The sequence below is a fragment of the Pinus tabuliformis genome, chromosome 7 (genome assembly GCF_031772625.1).
Source record: "Pinus tabuliformis cultivar Carrire ecotype Pingquan chromosome 7, CPIR1, whole genome shotgun sequence".
NCBI classification, from domain to species: domain Eukaryota; kingdom Viridiplantae; phylum Streptophyta; class Pinopsida; order Pinales; family Pinaceae; genus Pinus; species Pinus tabuliformis.
In genome coordinates, this window is record NC_142293.1 from 884,579,412 (window position 1) to 884,596,206 (window position 16,795).

A 16,795-nucleotide genomic window follows, 5' to 3' on the forward strand; every position below is an offset into this window, starting at 1 on the left:
ATAGGCCACTGGTTAAATCCTCTCAAGGATCTCAAAAGGCCCATAATACCAAGGTGCCAGCTTCACACATGACCTAATCCTCAAGGAGCTCTTATTGGGATTGATGCACAAGTACACATGTTCCCCAACAACAATGTAAACTTTGAAACAGGAACTATAAACTCAAAAATGGGAACTCTAGCAAAAAAAACCTCGAAAAAATATCAAAAACAGTGCTAAAAAAGAAAAGTGTGTATACTAGAACGATGGTTTTTTTTAGGGTCAATATTGAACATGGTTTAAAAATGGCAGTGAAAATGAATTTTTCGTGCAAAAATTGTGCAAAAAACACCCTGAAAATGAAAAGTGTTGATACTGGAACGATGGTTTTTTCTTAGGGTCAATTTTCAACATTTTTAAAGAATGCCAGTAAAACCAAATTCTTATGTGCAAAAAAAGAGTTGTTTTTGAGGAAAAAACACACTAATGTTTTTGGAAGAATAACAATTTTCTTTCCGAGTATAAATTCAACATGTTATAGTAATGATGACAAAGATAGATAATGGGATCTGAAACACATTAAAATTCTATTAGTTTTCATCCTTGTTGTTAAACATATAATAACATCACAAGGATCGCTAAAATTCTAATTGTTTTCAACCATATCATTAAAGATACAAAAAAAAATTGGAAAATTTTCAACCATAAAATTAAAAATCCATGACATTATGAAGAAATTACATGACTAAAATAATCAAAATGATATTATTTGTATATTGAATGAAACATACATTATATCTCTAATTTATTATTGCATTGTAGATATTCTAAACAGTAAAAATCATCATAATAAAAACATATAATCCAACAACATAAAAATGACTCATAACTTCTTATTTAACACCATATGGAAATCAAAATTTTTTATTTCAATATACGATGCAAACATCAGTTATATAAACTGTCTTAGAAAATTATCTAAAATCACTCATATTTTCTTACATACCATCAGAATTCACATCTTCATATGAATGACTGGATGCAAACGAAGATGTTCCATATTCTTCTCTTTCATCAACTAGTGCCCCATCTGAGTCCACATGCATGCCCGCCATTTCATGTTTCAAAATTCTTCTGGATCTACGACTGGTTTCAACAGACTCCCATCTCAACATTGTTCCTTCTCGGAACTACCTTTTCAAAATCTCTATCTTCTTGAAGTGAAAAGTTCCTCTCTTTGTTAAATTGAAGTCATAAACAAGTATATCAACATCCTCCAATTTTAAGAGGTCTGTGTAGTGGAGATTTATATTTGTAATGTTTCTTTTTCTCTTTCTGCCATTTTTTTTGTCAATTACCATATTTGGATTATACACACCATTGAATGGGTGTGTATTTGTGGCATAACAATGTACTTCAACACTTGTAACATCTTCATTTTCTGTAAAGACCTTTATAACCTTAGCAACCCAGAATGGATAGCCATTGGGATCTCCATCTGCTAGCACTGTGATCATGCAACCCTCCTTAATATCCTGTAATGAACCCCTGTAAAGGTCTTCCATGGCTTCATGTTGTGCACGAGATCTTTTGGAACCAATATACATCTCTCTTTCCTCTGCCTATGAAGAATTAATAATACCTTGAGGTTTTTGTTGTTCAACAATGTTTATTTCCTCATGTTCATTTGATACATTTTGTGGCCAAATAAATGGATTTTTCAAAGGTATATCTTCATTTGTTTTTGTTGAAATGATATCACTTTGATTATTGAAAAATGACTCCCACCAAACTGAATCATCAATGTCAAAGTACTCATATGTATATCTAATACTTTTTTTAATTTCTTCTAGGAAATCAGAATAATTTATATCTCTATTATGTCTATGTGCATTATGAACTTCACCAACTGATTGTAATAACAATATTTTTGATGCAAATATTGGATGATTTGGAATGAACTTCAAAAATTCCAAACCTAATGATGGTGCCCATTCTGAAGTAGTTGAATACTTCTTGCCCCATATTAGTGTTTTCCCATTAATTTTTTTGATATGAAATTGATGTTGGAAGCTAATGTCATTAATTTGTTCAATGAATTTCTCCTCACCATGTGATCCCAGAATAAACCTTGGCATTTCAACAGTTTCTTCCAACACATCAAAAGTAGGCTCTGCCATGTACGATTTCTTAATACATTCAATTAATGATGGCAAGCTCCCAACTTCCTTCCTCCTCAATGTGACTGAAAAACAATTGAACATCTGATCAATATGGTCATGAGTGTGCCCAACAAGAAGGAAACCAACCTTTACCTTATGAAAATTTCTTAATTCAACAAACATGTTTAGATATCCAAAAACAACCTGATTTTTGTTTTCACAGCTAGTGCTGTCCAATTGTAGATACAAAACTTCAGGAAGATTACCAAACCAATGAGAAAGCACATCATGAATTATGGTTATTGTCAGATTTGCATCATTATGAATATTTGGAGCTGTGAAGTATACCCTTGGCAACATTTTCCCATTTAAGACCATACAATCGACCAAGTGATACTGAATACAATTTTCCTCCTGTACATTTTTGGGTGTGTGAACAAAATGTTGTAAAAGTGTTTTCTTCTAGTCCATACCAACAATTATCAAACCCAAATATTTATTTTTATTATCATAACACTTATTTCAATGCTTGTACAACTTTTTCCTTTCACTTGTTTGTTGTTTGTGATGCTCTTGAAGTTCTTTGACAATGGAATCTACACAACATAAAAGAAAGGCATTAAGAAATACATTTTCATAGTTGATGACTATACAATTTTAAAAGTTAAAGTTATGAATGCTTACCTCTTTCTGACCCTTCAAATTTATCCCTTTTTTATTTAAGAGAAGCACATGTACTGCAAATCACCATCCTTGTCTTCTTATGAATACAAATATTGTTGAATTCTTTCTTCCATACCTTCATAAAATATTGATATGTAATAAATTGACCATGTCCCTCAGAACCTTCTGCATATTCTTTGTATAAGTTGTAGATTTCTCGTCTTGAAAAATTATTTTGAATATGTATTGTCTCTCTATTTGGCATACACTCTCCATGCTTTGAAAAGAAATCTTTCATCCATGACATTGCAGTGTTTGATAATGGCCCAAACTATCATTTATGATGTACTTCTGAATAAAATGTGGGATCCTTTTCCAAATTTTCTTGGATTCTCAAGAGACAAAAATTACCCATTGAATGAAACATTTTGAAAGCCTTTCTATAGATAAATAAAGACCCAATTTGATATTCATAACCTGACAATGTAGATTGCATGCACCCAACTAAATATGAATTTTGCATGCTTTTATTCATTGACAAATATCTCTTCCTTTTCTCTAATGCAAATTTGAAAATCCATATATTTCAAGTAATCTTTTTGACAACATTCACTTGAAATGAGAGCGCTGATAGAACTTATTCTTGTCAAATATTCTACTCTACCCTTGGTATAACTAGACCATCTTTGATTGATACGAAAAGGTCTGCTCCTGGTCCTCGATACAATATTTCTTGGCAACTTCCCCATCATTGGATCATCCTTTCTATAAGCATTTTCATCATCATTTTGAGGAATGTTATCCTCACTATTATTAGTTGTGCTTTTGAAATACTTACTTGGAGGATATTCTTCATCTTCCCCTTCTTTAGTGCTACTGTCATAGTCCTTACAATTAGCACTAAATGGAAAATTTGACTCGATGTTTATTGGATATTGTTCCTGTTACAGGAAAATTTGGGTACATCAACCCCAGGTTCTAGATCCATAAAATTAGGGCACACCAATCCCTAATTCAGTGGTTTTCATTCTCTAATGAAGTTAACCAACATCATGCTTGCTTCCCAAGAGTTTCATGACACCTTTCATCCAAAAAATGCCCCTAGAGAGATTAGCGTAGGTGGCCCTTTATCAGGCTGCAATGCATTGCAGGTAACTACAGTGTTTGGGTGCTACGCATCACACTTAGCCTTTGTTTCACCTGCGATGAGTGAGATCCAACAAGTTTTTTAAAATAAATCCATTGGATTCCTTATCCAATGGATGCTTCTAGAAACTTCTAGATGGATTGGGCTCACTTTTGGATGAGGAGGGAGATGATTGGACCTTTATCCATTATCCCCTCCTCCATGGAACCAATTCCCAAAAATGGTAAAGCATTCATGAGGGACATTAATGGCCTAACCTCCTCCATTCAGCTATAAATGGAGCAAGCCTTCAAAGGCTAAGGGAGGTTGGAACTTTGTAAGTTAAGGAAATGTTGCTTGAGTGAGACTTGAGAGAAAGTAATGTTATCATGTCAAATTGATGTTTCATGAGGAGAGGAGGGTTTGAAGATGGACGGATGATGCTAAATCAAACATGTCTTCAAGGGTTGTAATCTTTCTTGAATTAATAAACAGTTCTATGTTTTTTCCCATTCATGTGTTCATGTGATGTATATTGTACTTTCGATTCTATAATATGTTTAGTTAACAGATAAATTTGTATGCTTTGATGGTTTTTTGTCTCAGCTTGTGTGCAGGTAACTTCCAAGCGAGTTAAGTATGGGAGGTAGTGGCAAAAGCGGTCAAAGGGAAGAAGGATGGAGCGAAAGATACAGGTTGGTTCCTTTATTCCTCTTTCTTTTATCTGTTAGCTATAGGAAAAAGCAGTGGAATTACTTTAACTGTTGTTCTAGACTTGCTACTAGGTCTAGGGGTTAGTCATTGAATGAAACACTAATTTTTCCCATAAAAAAATGGCGACCATACTGGGGATCGATCCTATCCCTTATAATATCTTATCAATATCTTGAAACACTTTGAAATAGTTTTCTTTCTATTTTTCATCGAATTCAAGTTCAATTCACTGAAAATTGAGTCAGTTTTGATCATAAAATTGTCATTCTGTAATCATAGCACCTTTGTAATTGACACAATGCAATGCATTGCACCCTCTGCATAGAGATAGTGAGATGCATCGCACTGTCCCTCACTCTAGCCTGCGATGATCCCTTTAGAATTAGTTTTCCCATATAGGAGCTAAATCCTTTAGTCAATTTTCAGTTGCTTGAATTGCTTGCTGGATTTAGATGAGCCTTTGTCTCTAAAAACAATCTTTGTTTCCTTGTTTCGACCCGATTTTGCAAAAACCTAAAGATGAAGTTATGGTTCAGACACATAGTAAAGATTATGGTAATCCATCATCGTCGTGAAATAATTAGGTCACTGATCAACCTGGTTCTTCGACTTCAACTGCATTGGAAAATATTCCACTATATATTGCACCAGAGTTGACAATTAAGCCACCGAAGGGAGTCGTGCATAAATCAACGTTTAACCCTCAAGCTCGAGCTGATCAAAATTATAACATAGTAGAAGATCTTGCTCAGTCTCCTTATGCTATATCAATGCTTGAGGTATTACAAAATTTCCCCTCCAAGAAGCAAGCTTTACTGTTGGAAATAGGTGGAGTAGATCCAGTGGATTTTAATCTTGTGGTTTCTAATCACTCTGGATATACGCCACAATTACCAGCAATTATCCTTTCTAATTTAGATTAAAGCTCTCAACAAAAATATTCATCGAACAATCATAGGTGAAGGAGCTTCTGTTATAGACATTTTTGTTCCTTACAGCTATAAGCATGAAATGTCCATAAACTAAGGGATCCTAAGTCCCTAAAAGTGTTGTTCCAGCTCCTAAAGAAACAAGGTCAACAAATTACAGCTTCTCCCAGAAGTTCTCCACCAAAAACTGCTCAAAACTAGTCAAAACAGGATCATTTCAAGTGCTCCACTAGCTGGCTGCATTGCAAAGCACCCAAATACACTAGCTAGGTGCATTGCAACGCACTTGAATGCACTACCAGGGTGCGTTGAGCGGGAAATGACAAGTGGCAGAGTCATTCAACGAGGTGGAGAGACAATGGAAGCTTCCAAAATCTTCTCCAATGACACTTGCCTCACTAAATTCGACCAGTGATGAGTAAGAGGCTCTCAGTCTCCAAGTGGAAGCAAGAACTGACAGAGAGAAGCCACTAATCAATTCATGAGCTGACTCATCCTCTTTGCATACATCTATATATGGATCCCTCACCAAGAGATCCAGAGGCTGGAATTTTGTACATTGCAGAGAATTGTTGTTGGTTTTGTGATAGATATCAGAGTATTGGGTGATTTATGCTTTGTTGGAGGTGAAGAATGGATTCTATGCTGGGAGGTTGATGCTGGATCAGGAATCATCGGTTGTAACTCCTCCTGGATCTTCTTTTTTTATCAATAAAACTACTTGAGTTTCTCCTACATGCTTGTATATCTGATGTGTGTTATATTTGTATGTTTAGCTTAAATCTGATCCTAAGCTTTTTATGAACATAAATCCATGTCTTTGTGTAGTTTCTCTCTTCTATGAACTTGCAGGAACTTGGTGACGTTGGGCAAGTGAGGGAGCAAATCGGTGGAAGCTGACAAAGAGAAGATAGATTGGATCAAACAACTAGTGCAAGACACAGGTTGGTTCATCTTAATCATCTTCGTTTATAGTTCTTAAAGGAGAATACAAGAGTAGTTTTCCTTGTTTGTTTCTGAGGTCTCTGTCACAACCCAGTGGGATAGGGTCATTCTGAATAGACACTTTTCCTGAAAACAAAATGGCGACTCCGCTGGGGATCGTGTCTAGTTAGTTTATTTGTGTTTCTATTGTTGTTCATCTCATAAACTTAGGAGTAGCGAATCGAACTGCATTTGCCATTTACAAATGCAAAGTAGACATCTGCTACTCTAGTCCATTCACTGGGCCTATTTATGATCTGAACAGTTGACTCACAAATGATCTGATTACCCTTTGTGATAGCTCTTCTTGTAAATCAACCCTCTGATTGTACACAATTGATTGCTTTTACCCGGCCAAAAACCATAGATTAAACTGTAAACCGTGACCTAGAGCCCGGAGACAATTCTCGTTTCTACTTCAGCGCAGGCTCTGTGAAGAGACTCTGCATTTCAACGTAGTTCCCGAGAGGGCTACCTGCGTTGCAATTCAGTTTCTCTGTGTAGCAGGTGCGTTGATCAGCCTAGCCCTGCCTAGCTAAGGTTCTTTGCTCACTTTTTCCAGTTTTGCCTCTGATTTTTGCAGCCTGTGATCAGTGTGTTTGTTTGTTTAAAAGCCCCTTTTCTCTGCCTTAATTCCGCCTCAGTTGTATAAAAGAAATTGTATTTGTTTTTGTGTGTTTGTTACGTCATTTACAATTTCCCATTGCAAAAGTAAACTAGTCATACTGTCGCCCTTAGATCTAGATCTGTCGTAAGTGTCGATTTTGATCTTAGGAGAAAGTTTATTTGCTGTTGATAGTTGATTACGCTTTTACTTTTGCCTTTGGCTTGAATTTGTGAATTTCTAGTGTCAAAACAAGTGTTTACTTCAAAATCATAAAGTGTCATAATCGTCTCTCCCTTTTGATTTCGAAAAGAAGCTTGTTTGTGTTTTTCACTTGAAATCGAATTCAAATTTGTACAGCAACTTTCTTTTTAGGCATCAATATTAAGAAAGTGAAAAACAAATACATGCACAAGTGCATTTGCATATTGACAGTTTGTATGGCTTGATTTAGGAAAAGTGCATTTACAGTGTGCTCTTTGCTCTTTGAGAAAAGATTGTGTCTTTCTTTTCCCCTTGTAGCTAGGATTTTCATTGCTGAAAAGAGATAAAAGCTTGCTTATCATCTTTAGATTGCATTTTAGGAATTACATCTACATCTCGTGGTGAACCCAAAAGGCAAACTTCATAAGAAAGATCAACCTAAAATAAACTCAATGAACTTAACAACGCTTTGTAACTTAACGCGCAACATCTAGAGGTCTAGGCTAGAGACGTATTCCAGCGTCGTAAAGCCTGGTAACTGTTGTCCTCACTGATGGTTGGGTGATTCCTCCACTTTGAGACGATAAGTGCCAGTACGGACTTGTGCTCCCACGTACTGTCGAGTATATATTTGGAGACCCCTATAGGCATAAAACCTTTATCCATAGGAAGTCGTGTCGGCCGCCCTACTGATCGCAATGCACTGAACACAGCATTCGGGAAGATTGACCGCAGTACCCTAAAAAGTATTCTGCGGTTTTGCGATTGGTTTGGCACTCCCTCTATCTAGACCTCCAGAGCAGTCCCTTTCGTTCCTTTTCAGACCCCTTAATGGAAAAGGTCCATCTGAGCACTTGTCACTTCAGGCTCATTAAAAATCGAAGGAGACTAGAGTCATCTTTTGTTTTTTCTCGACTCTTTAAAACTGAAAAAACAAAGTTGTGTCAAAGCGTGTTAAAATTTATTTTAAACGGAATATTCATACCCTTTTCCTGCGTTGATCTTTAGGTTGAGAAAATGGAGCCTACCAACCAAGGAATTCCCCTTGGTGGAAATCCTAGTCCCTTCTCCTCTTGGGGAGATGTTGGTGCGCCCCATATGGCCACATTGTCGCTTCCAGGACTGACAATTGGCTTGCCAGTATGGCTCTTCTCAACCAATGTCGTTCAGAACACCACTATTCCTGAACAATCAAATCAGCAATTAGACGAGTCCAGAGTTACCCACCAGCCTTCTACTTCCTCTAATTCTTCCTCTCCTCCTCCCTCTTCGCTTGACGGGACTGGTAAAGCTAAAAGCCAAGTTCCTAAGGAGAAGAAGGAAAAGAAGAAGGAGCCAAAGGCAAATAAGGGAAAATGAGTGTCGTCTAATGAGAATCCACACACAACACTGACCAGGCCTAAATCGCCATGTGTCATTTGTAGAGGAGACCACTTTCACAGAGATTGTCCTTGCATCCCCCGGATACTAAGGGACTAGTCTCCTTGTTTGCACAATCTGGTGTCATCAACCTCTGGAGATCATGTTGAAAGCACACCATCAACTAGTGAAAGTGAAGCCCCAGGACAAAAAGGGAAAGCTAGATTTCCCTGTAGATTGTGCGAAGGCGACCATGCCCTCCACCGTTGTCCCTTCTTAGACGAGGCTAAAAGAGTTTTGGATGATCGTCCAGTTTCACCGTTATGACTTCCTCCTGGATATAAAAAGCTCTTGCCGAGTCCGTCACTAGTTGAGAACCCAGCCGGCCCGCTCAAGTGGTCGGCTGAAGTGTCTATCATTGAGGATAAACCAACTGAATCCATACCAGACGAAAGTCAAAAGGTCGAGGCGGCAGTTGACCCGGTCTTGCCTTCAGAGGTTTTATCTTCGAATGATACAGTCACTGAAGAGAATAAGGATGACACCGTCCAAATTCTCTTCATCAACACAGACTCCAACGAACATGGGGGCAATCCACCCATTCCTTTACCGCAGGAAGGAAGTTCGTCAGAGCCATACCCGACCGTCTACTCGGTCCCACCTCCAAGCAACCTAGTTGTATCCTTCGACTGGAATCAACTAAGCAAACCCCGGTTGCCAGCAAGCATACCATTCCGAATTATTGTTCAAATATATAGAATGGTCATGGCTGGTACCATCATTGATGAGGGGGCTTCTGTGAGTATCCTTTCCTCTATTGCTTGGAAAGCGCTTGCTTCGCCATCGTTGTTGCCTGAAATGAGAAATCTGACAGGCTTTGATAAAGGAACCAGTCGACCTTTAGGGATCCTTCCCGATGTGCCCATAACATTGAGAGGGAAGATAGTTCGCCTGAACGTCATGGTCGTTCAAGGACCCTTGGATTATAACCTACTCCTTGGGCGAGACTATATTTATTGCATGGGAGCCATCGTCTCCTCACTCTTTAGAGTAATGTGTTTTCCGCACGAAGGAAGAGTGGTCAAGCTCGTGGACCAGCTTTCATTTCCCGGATCACGCATAGCAAATAGTCATATACCGTCCCTAAATGGCATCTTCATGCAAGAAATGTCTCAAGTCCCAGTCCGTCCTCCCGATGAGCGCGAGTAATCCAGAAGGATATGACTGAAACCCAGGGGGCATGCGTCCTGGTCTGCTTCGGCAGGAAAACTTCGGGTATAGGGTAGGTTTCCGCGAGAGAATATGACTAGTCTGTACCCCGTCCGTGATTGGAAGAGGGGTTGTTCTAGAATAAGATTCTTTTGTCAAAGTTATGTGAGTTGGTTGATCTCGCCACTCACCTTTGTCTATTTCGGTAGACATCGCCGAGGAAGTGTTTTGTTTGCACCGTGAATAGAGCAATCTTTGGGTAACCTGTAAGAGGTAGGCCTCTCCTGATAGAACAAATGTTTTGTCTGCAAATTGAGGGGTAACTTTGAAACTCTGTTTTATACCTGGGGGCATGCAAACCTTTTGGAGTGCAAGCGAAGGGCGACTATTTTTTTTTTTTTTTTTTTTTTAGGTCCTCCCTTTAAACCCGTAGGCTAACCCTTTAAACTCGTAGGATTAGTCGTCACCTAACTTGCATAAAGAAAGGATGTGGGGCAAAAATCTAAAAGTTGTTGTTTTATATGAGACATTCTTATCATATGACTAGATTAATCGAGCAGTGTTTACCGCAAGATTCAAGCTCGTTAAAAAATAAACACGGACCGAGCAAATGTTTCCACCCGCGTTTAAGCTCGTTAAAAAATGAACTATCCTCCGGTAAATAACCATCGTGAATGAAACATTTTCAGCCATAAAAGCCTTGGTCATGTTTGCACCGTCACCTCCACTTTTCCATTGGCCGATCATTCACCTCCATTTGATTGTTTACCCATTTTGAGGAACAACTGCGAAGAGTGATTTCACTAGCCATCCTTGTGACACTGTCGTGATTGGAGAATTCCAAACCTTACCTGGAATCAGCTGCTACCCATTTTATCACTCGTTCCTCAAAAGACGAGTCTTCTTTAAGCTCTTTTCATCTGACTCGTAAAATATGAAAATATTGCCGAGTTTTGGCCTTCCAGCTCGTTAAAGCGACCTGAAGTGCTATCCCTCCTCTAGATTTTAATCTTTTTGGACCTGAGGGATTATTGCACAAAAAGATCGAGCGCTTGTTTTGTTCGGCTCGTTAAAATTATCGAAAATTCATCCCTTCTGTATTATTTTATAATTTTTCGGACTTAAGGGATTAGATGACGAAAAAGGAATTCTGGAGTTATCTTTACGTACCTTTTCAGACTCCCTAAAAAGGAAAAGGACCGAGTTATCTTTGTTGTTAGACTCGTTAAAAAGATTAATAGCGACAAACTTGTCTTTAGACGAGAACGAGTTTCACTATCGCTAGGCTCGTTAAAACATAGCGATGGGTTTGCCCAAAGGGCGAATTATAGAACAAGCATATGTTATCCTCCTCAAGCTTGACAAAAATAAAGAGGTACTGGTCAGAAATGACTGGGTAAAAATTGGGAAGAAAACTCAAAGAAACTTTATTAGTAGCAAGTCGCTCTTGAACATGACACTTCCACTCCGTGCCAGAGTCGGGCTGGGTTGTTTCATTCACCGGTCAAATCACCATGGTCACGCCATACCATCCACATTTGGGGTAAATGCTACCGATCCATCACATAAGTGTCGCCGACATGTTCAAGAGAAGTCATCCAGAGAAGTCACCCGTGTCCCATCCACTACCATACATTATACTTCACTCTTTCATGACCGCCACCCTGAACCGTATGTCACCAGATCGTTTTCACCTCCATCAAAATCATTTGATCCGTTCCGTGTCATTGATGTGGGATTCATTAAGGCCCTCCTTTGATGGATCGCTTCTTGTTGACATCAGCTCATTATCCAAGAACTTGATCTAGGAACAACCCTTCAGTACTTTGAAGCTTGCATGCCTCAATGGCAAGTTTCTCACTTCCAGCGATAGGTATACATCAATGACCTTCGACCAAAAGATTTTGCGTGGTGTTCGACGCCAAGTCCTTTATTCACACCACGTGAATTGTACTGCAGTACCTTGAGGGTCATTATCATTATCGGTGATTCCTCTCGCGCTTGTTAACAGTTTACATCATTGACTGGTAATCAAGCGATGTCTTTCCATGTTCGACTTCAAAACATTTCTCACATGGATCGACTTGTACTTAGAGTAAAGATCGGACGAGATTGAAGACCCCGGATCTAGTTTCATCCATCCGGGCTACGATATATATTCAGGAAAAATAAAGACATTGAAATGTACAGCATTGCAGCACAGATAATCATCCTACCAAAAGGATGATGACTTCATCAGAATCATCAGTCTATCATCAGACGATTGTCTATCCTATGTACATGAAAATGAATTTATAAAGCTGAGCATGGGAATGCCCGCCTCAGCTAGATCATGAAAACAGTATGAAAATAATGTATTGTATTGTATCTCATTACAGGTCTCCTCTCCAGCATTAGAAGAACTTCGGATCCTCCTACTAAAGCATTTCACCTGATAAATGGCCTCATACTTTAGGGGGCAACTGTTATAGACATTTTTGTGCCTTACAGCTATAAGCATGAAATTTCCATAAACTAAGGGATCCTAAGTCCCTAAAAGTGTTGTTCCAGCTCCTAAAGAAACAAGGTCAACAAATTACAGCTTCTCCCAGAAGTTCTCCACCAGAAACTACTCAAAACTAGTCAAAACAGGATCATTTCAAGTGCTCCACTAGCTAGCTGCGTTGCAAAGCACCCAAATACACTGGCTAGGTGTGTTGCAACGCACTTGAATGCACTACCAGGGTGCGTTGAGCGGGAAATGACAAGTGGCAGAGTCATTCAACGAGGTGGAGAGACAATGGAAGCTTCCAGAATCTTCTCCAATGACACTTGCCTCACTGAATTCGACCAGTGATGAGTAAGAGGCTCTCAGTCTCCAAGTGGAAGCAAGAACTGACAGAGAGAAGCCACTAATCAATTCATGAGCTGACTCATCCTCTTTGCATACATCTATATATGGATCCCTCACCAAGAGATCCAGAGGCTGGAATTTTGTACATAGTAGAGAATTGTTGTTGGTTTTGTGATAGATATCAGAGTATTGGGTGATTTATGCTTTGTTGGATGTGAAGAAGGGATTCTATGCTGGGAGGTTGATGCTGGATCAGGAATCATCAGTTGTAACTCCTCCTGGATCTTCTTGTTTTATCAATAAAACTACTTGAGTTTCTCCTACATGCTTGTATATTTGATGTGTGTTATATTTGTATGTTTAGCTTAAATCTGATCCTAAGCTTTTTATGAACATAAATCCATGTCTTTGTGTATTTTCTCTCTTCTGTGAACTTGCAAGAACTTGGTGACGCTGGGCAAGTGAGGGAGCAGATCGGTGGAAGCTAACAAAGAGAAGATAGATTGGATCGAACAACTAGCGCAAGACACAGGTCGGTTCATCTTAATCATCTTCGTTTATAGTTCTTAAAGGAGAATACAACTTGTTTGTTTCTGAGGTCTCTGTCACAACCCAGTGGGATAGGGTCGTTCTGAATAGACACTTTTCCCGAAAACAGCTTCTACCTATATTATGTCAATGAGTTACTGGAAAACATAGGGGTCACCTATGTTGTCAAGGTCACCAACCACATTGAAGGCTTTTGATGGAAGGACTTATACTTCATGTGGGATTTTGAATAATTTTCAAGTAGAACTAGGGGAAAAAACAATAACTGTTGAGGTTGAGGTGGTTGATGGACCTTTCGAATACAACATTTTACTTGGATGACCATGGGTTTATGCTATGGTTGTTGTTGTTTCCACATACTTCCGTATGATTGCATTTCCTCATAAAGGTGGAATAACAGTTATCAAACAAACCTCATTTTTTGCCTCTAGTTCTCAAGTTATGGGAAGAATTCCATTGGTTAACAGATCCCCGCTTTCACTTCAATCCGTTGGTGTTGGTCTTTTCAAAGATCCCTCCTTAATGGGTACTTTCACACTTCCTTGACCATCTAGAACATTGGAAGTTGCGAGAGTCGAGACATGCAATATGTTATCCTCTACTTCATATGATTTAAAGAGGATCACTAATGGTATTGAAGATGAGAGCTCTTCTAAGGTTATGTTGCTAAGTCCTACCGAACTCGGATAGCAATCAATTTTTCTTGCTTGTGCGACATTTCCAGATCCACAATCACCAATTGTATGGGTAGATCGTTCACTTGAATATGGTACTTCTTTCAATCCTTTTGCTTGTATATATTCTATAGATGAGGAAATCATCCACTCCATGATGATAGGAGAAGAACCTTGTAAATATTATCATCATCATTCCCTTGCTCCAGATTCCAGTGAGTATTATTCAGATGAACTAGTACACCCTTCAATTGTAGATTCCTTTTCAAATTCCATTAGAATAGATTCAGTAGATTTTGAGCGTAATTTGTCTAATATAGAAGAAACCATTTCTATAGACATTTCGACCAAGCCTAACATTGTAGAACACATTCATGTCGGAAAATTGTTGTTCTCCTTTGGAACTCGATAGTTACCGAGATCTGTTTTGTGAATTTAGAGATGTATTTGCATGGCCTTACGAGGAGATGCTAGGCATTGATTCAAGCATTATTAAACATCAAATCAAAATGTACCTTGATGTCAAACCAGTATGACAGTGGCTTCGACCTATACATTCAAAGAAAGCTGCTACCATTAAGACAGAGGTTAAAAAAAAATTTCATGTTGGCTTCATTTACCTTGTACCTCTTACCAATTGGGTATCAAATATTGTTCTCGTGATGAGAAAACAAGGAATGATCCGAGTGCGTGTTGATTACCGGGATGTAAATAAAGCATTTCCAAAAGACAATTATCATACACCCTTCATCGACCAAATTATTGATGAATGTGCTGGATGTGAAATCTTTTCGTTCATGGATAGATTTTCCGGTTAAAATCAAATCAATATTTGCCCAGAGGATCAGTCAAAAACAACATTTATTTGTCCTTGGGGAACATTCGCGTATAGAAAGTTACCTTTTGGTTTGAGGAATGTTGGGGCTAAATTTTAGAGGGCAATGAATTATGCCTTCCATGACATTAATAACATTGTACAACCATATCTTGATGATTTTCCTGCTCATTCATGAAAGCGGATTGATCACCTGCATCATCTTAGGGCAATATTATTACGGTGCCGACACTACAAAATAAGGCTCAATCCACACAAGTGTGTGTTTTGTGTTGGCTCTAGTTGATTGCTTGGATTTGTGATCTCAAAAGATGGAATTCGACTCGATCCAACTAAGGTTCAGGCAATACTTGACTTGCCCCCACCTTCAAATTTACTTGAGTTACAGAAACTTCAAGGGAAGGAAAAATTTATGAGGAGGTTCATTCCAAACTATGCTGAATTGGCTAAAGGTTTTACATGTCTGTTGAAGAAAGAGGTACCCTTTTATTGGGATCAGGTTGCCCAAGCTTCCTTTCATACTCTTAAAGGTTCCCTGATTAGAGCATCATTAATGTATGCCCCAAACTATCAACAAGACTATTACCTGTATCTCGCCGCTGCAGATACAACCATCAGAATGGTTTTAGTCCAAGAAGTAGATGGAATAGAACATCCTATATATTATTTGAGTCACAATCTCAATGATATAGAAAGGAAATATTCTTATGTGGAAAAGTTAGCTTTGGTAGTTGTTCAAGTTGTGCAGAGGTTTCGTCACTATATACTCCTATGTGAAACTATAATTATCTCTGATTGCAACCCTATGACATACATTTTGTCACATCAATTGTTGGGGGGAAAGTATTCGAAGTGGATAGTTATATTGCAGGAATTTGATTTGGAATTCATTAAGTCTAAGTCAAAGAAATCTCTCGTATTTTCCGAACTACTTTTCGACCTTCCCTCATCCTCCAACGATTCAACATCAGAGACATCAATCGTGGATGAGTCTCTGTTTCTCATTTCGTCAAGTGATTCATGGTATGGAGATATACTGATCTATCTCTAGACCCAAGCTTTCCGACTCGATACCTCTCACTCTAAACAGTGACGTGTCAAATACCAAGCCAAAAATTATCTAATTATTGGTGATACGCTTTATAGCCGTGGTATTGATATGATTTTACGTAGGTGCCTCACTCATGAGGAGGCCAAGAAAGCTTTGAATGATTTTCATTCAGGTGCTTGTGGTGGAAATCTATCTGGATATGCAACATCACAAAGAATTCTCTGTGTTGGATACTTTTGGCCAATAATATTCAAAGATTGCATAATTGTTGTCCGAAGTTGTCATGCATGTCAAATAATTGATCAGAAAACTAGATTACCACCTGCACCTTTGCATCCAGTAGTTACTCTTGGACCATTCGCTAAATGGGACATTGATTTCATGGCATGTAACCCCACCTCAACTGGGGGAAATGGGTATATTATAGTCGGCGTTGACTATTTTACCAAATGGGCCGAGGCGATGTTCACATTAAAGAACAACGACGAAATGGCTGCATTATTTTTCTTCAACCACGTGGTTGCCAGGTTTTGTGTACCACAGACCATAGTTATAGATCATGGGTCACATTTTTGGAATCACATGATGGTTGAGTTAACTTCCAAATTAGGATTGGCACATGATAGTTCTACTCCATATTATCCGCAAGCTAATGGATAAGTTGAGGCCATCAACAAGGTCCTTAAGCACATGTTACAACGAATGACTGGAGTTCACAAACGAAACTGACATTTAATCTTGTACTCAGCCTTATGGGCATATCGAACCTTGGTGAGAAATGCTATTGGATTCACACCCTTTCAATTGGTGTATGGTTTGGAAGCAGTCTTACCGATTCAATGTGAAATTTTGTCCCTCAAACTCGCAATTGACCTGCTACCTGACACTTCTGAGGAAGAAGCACATTTCTTGGAATTAAT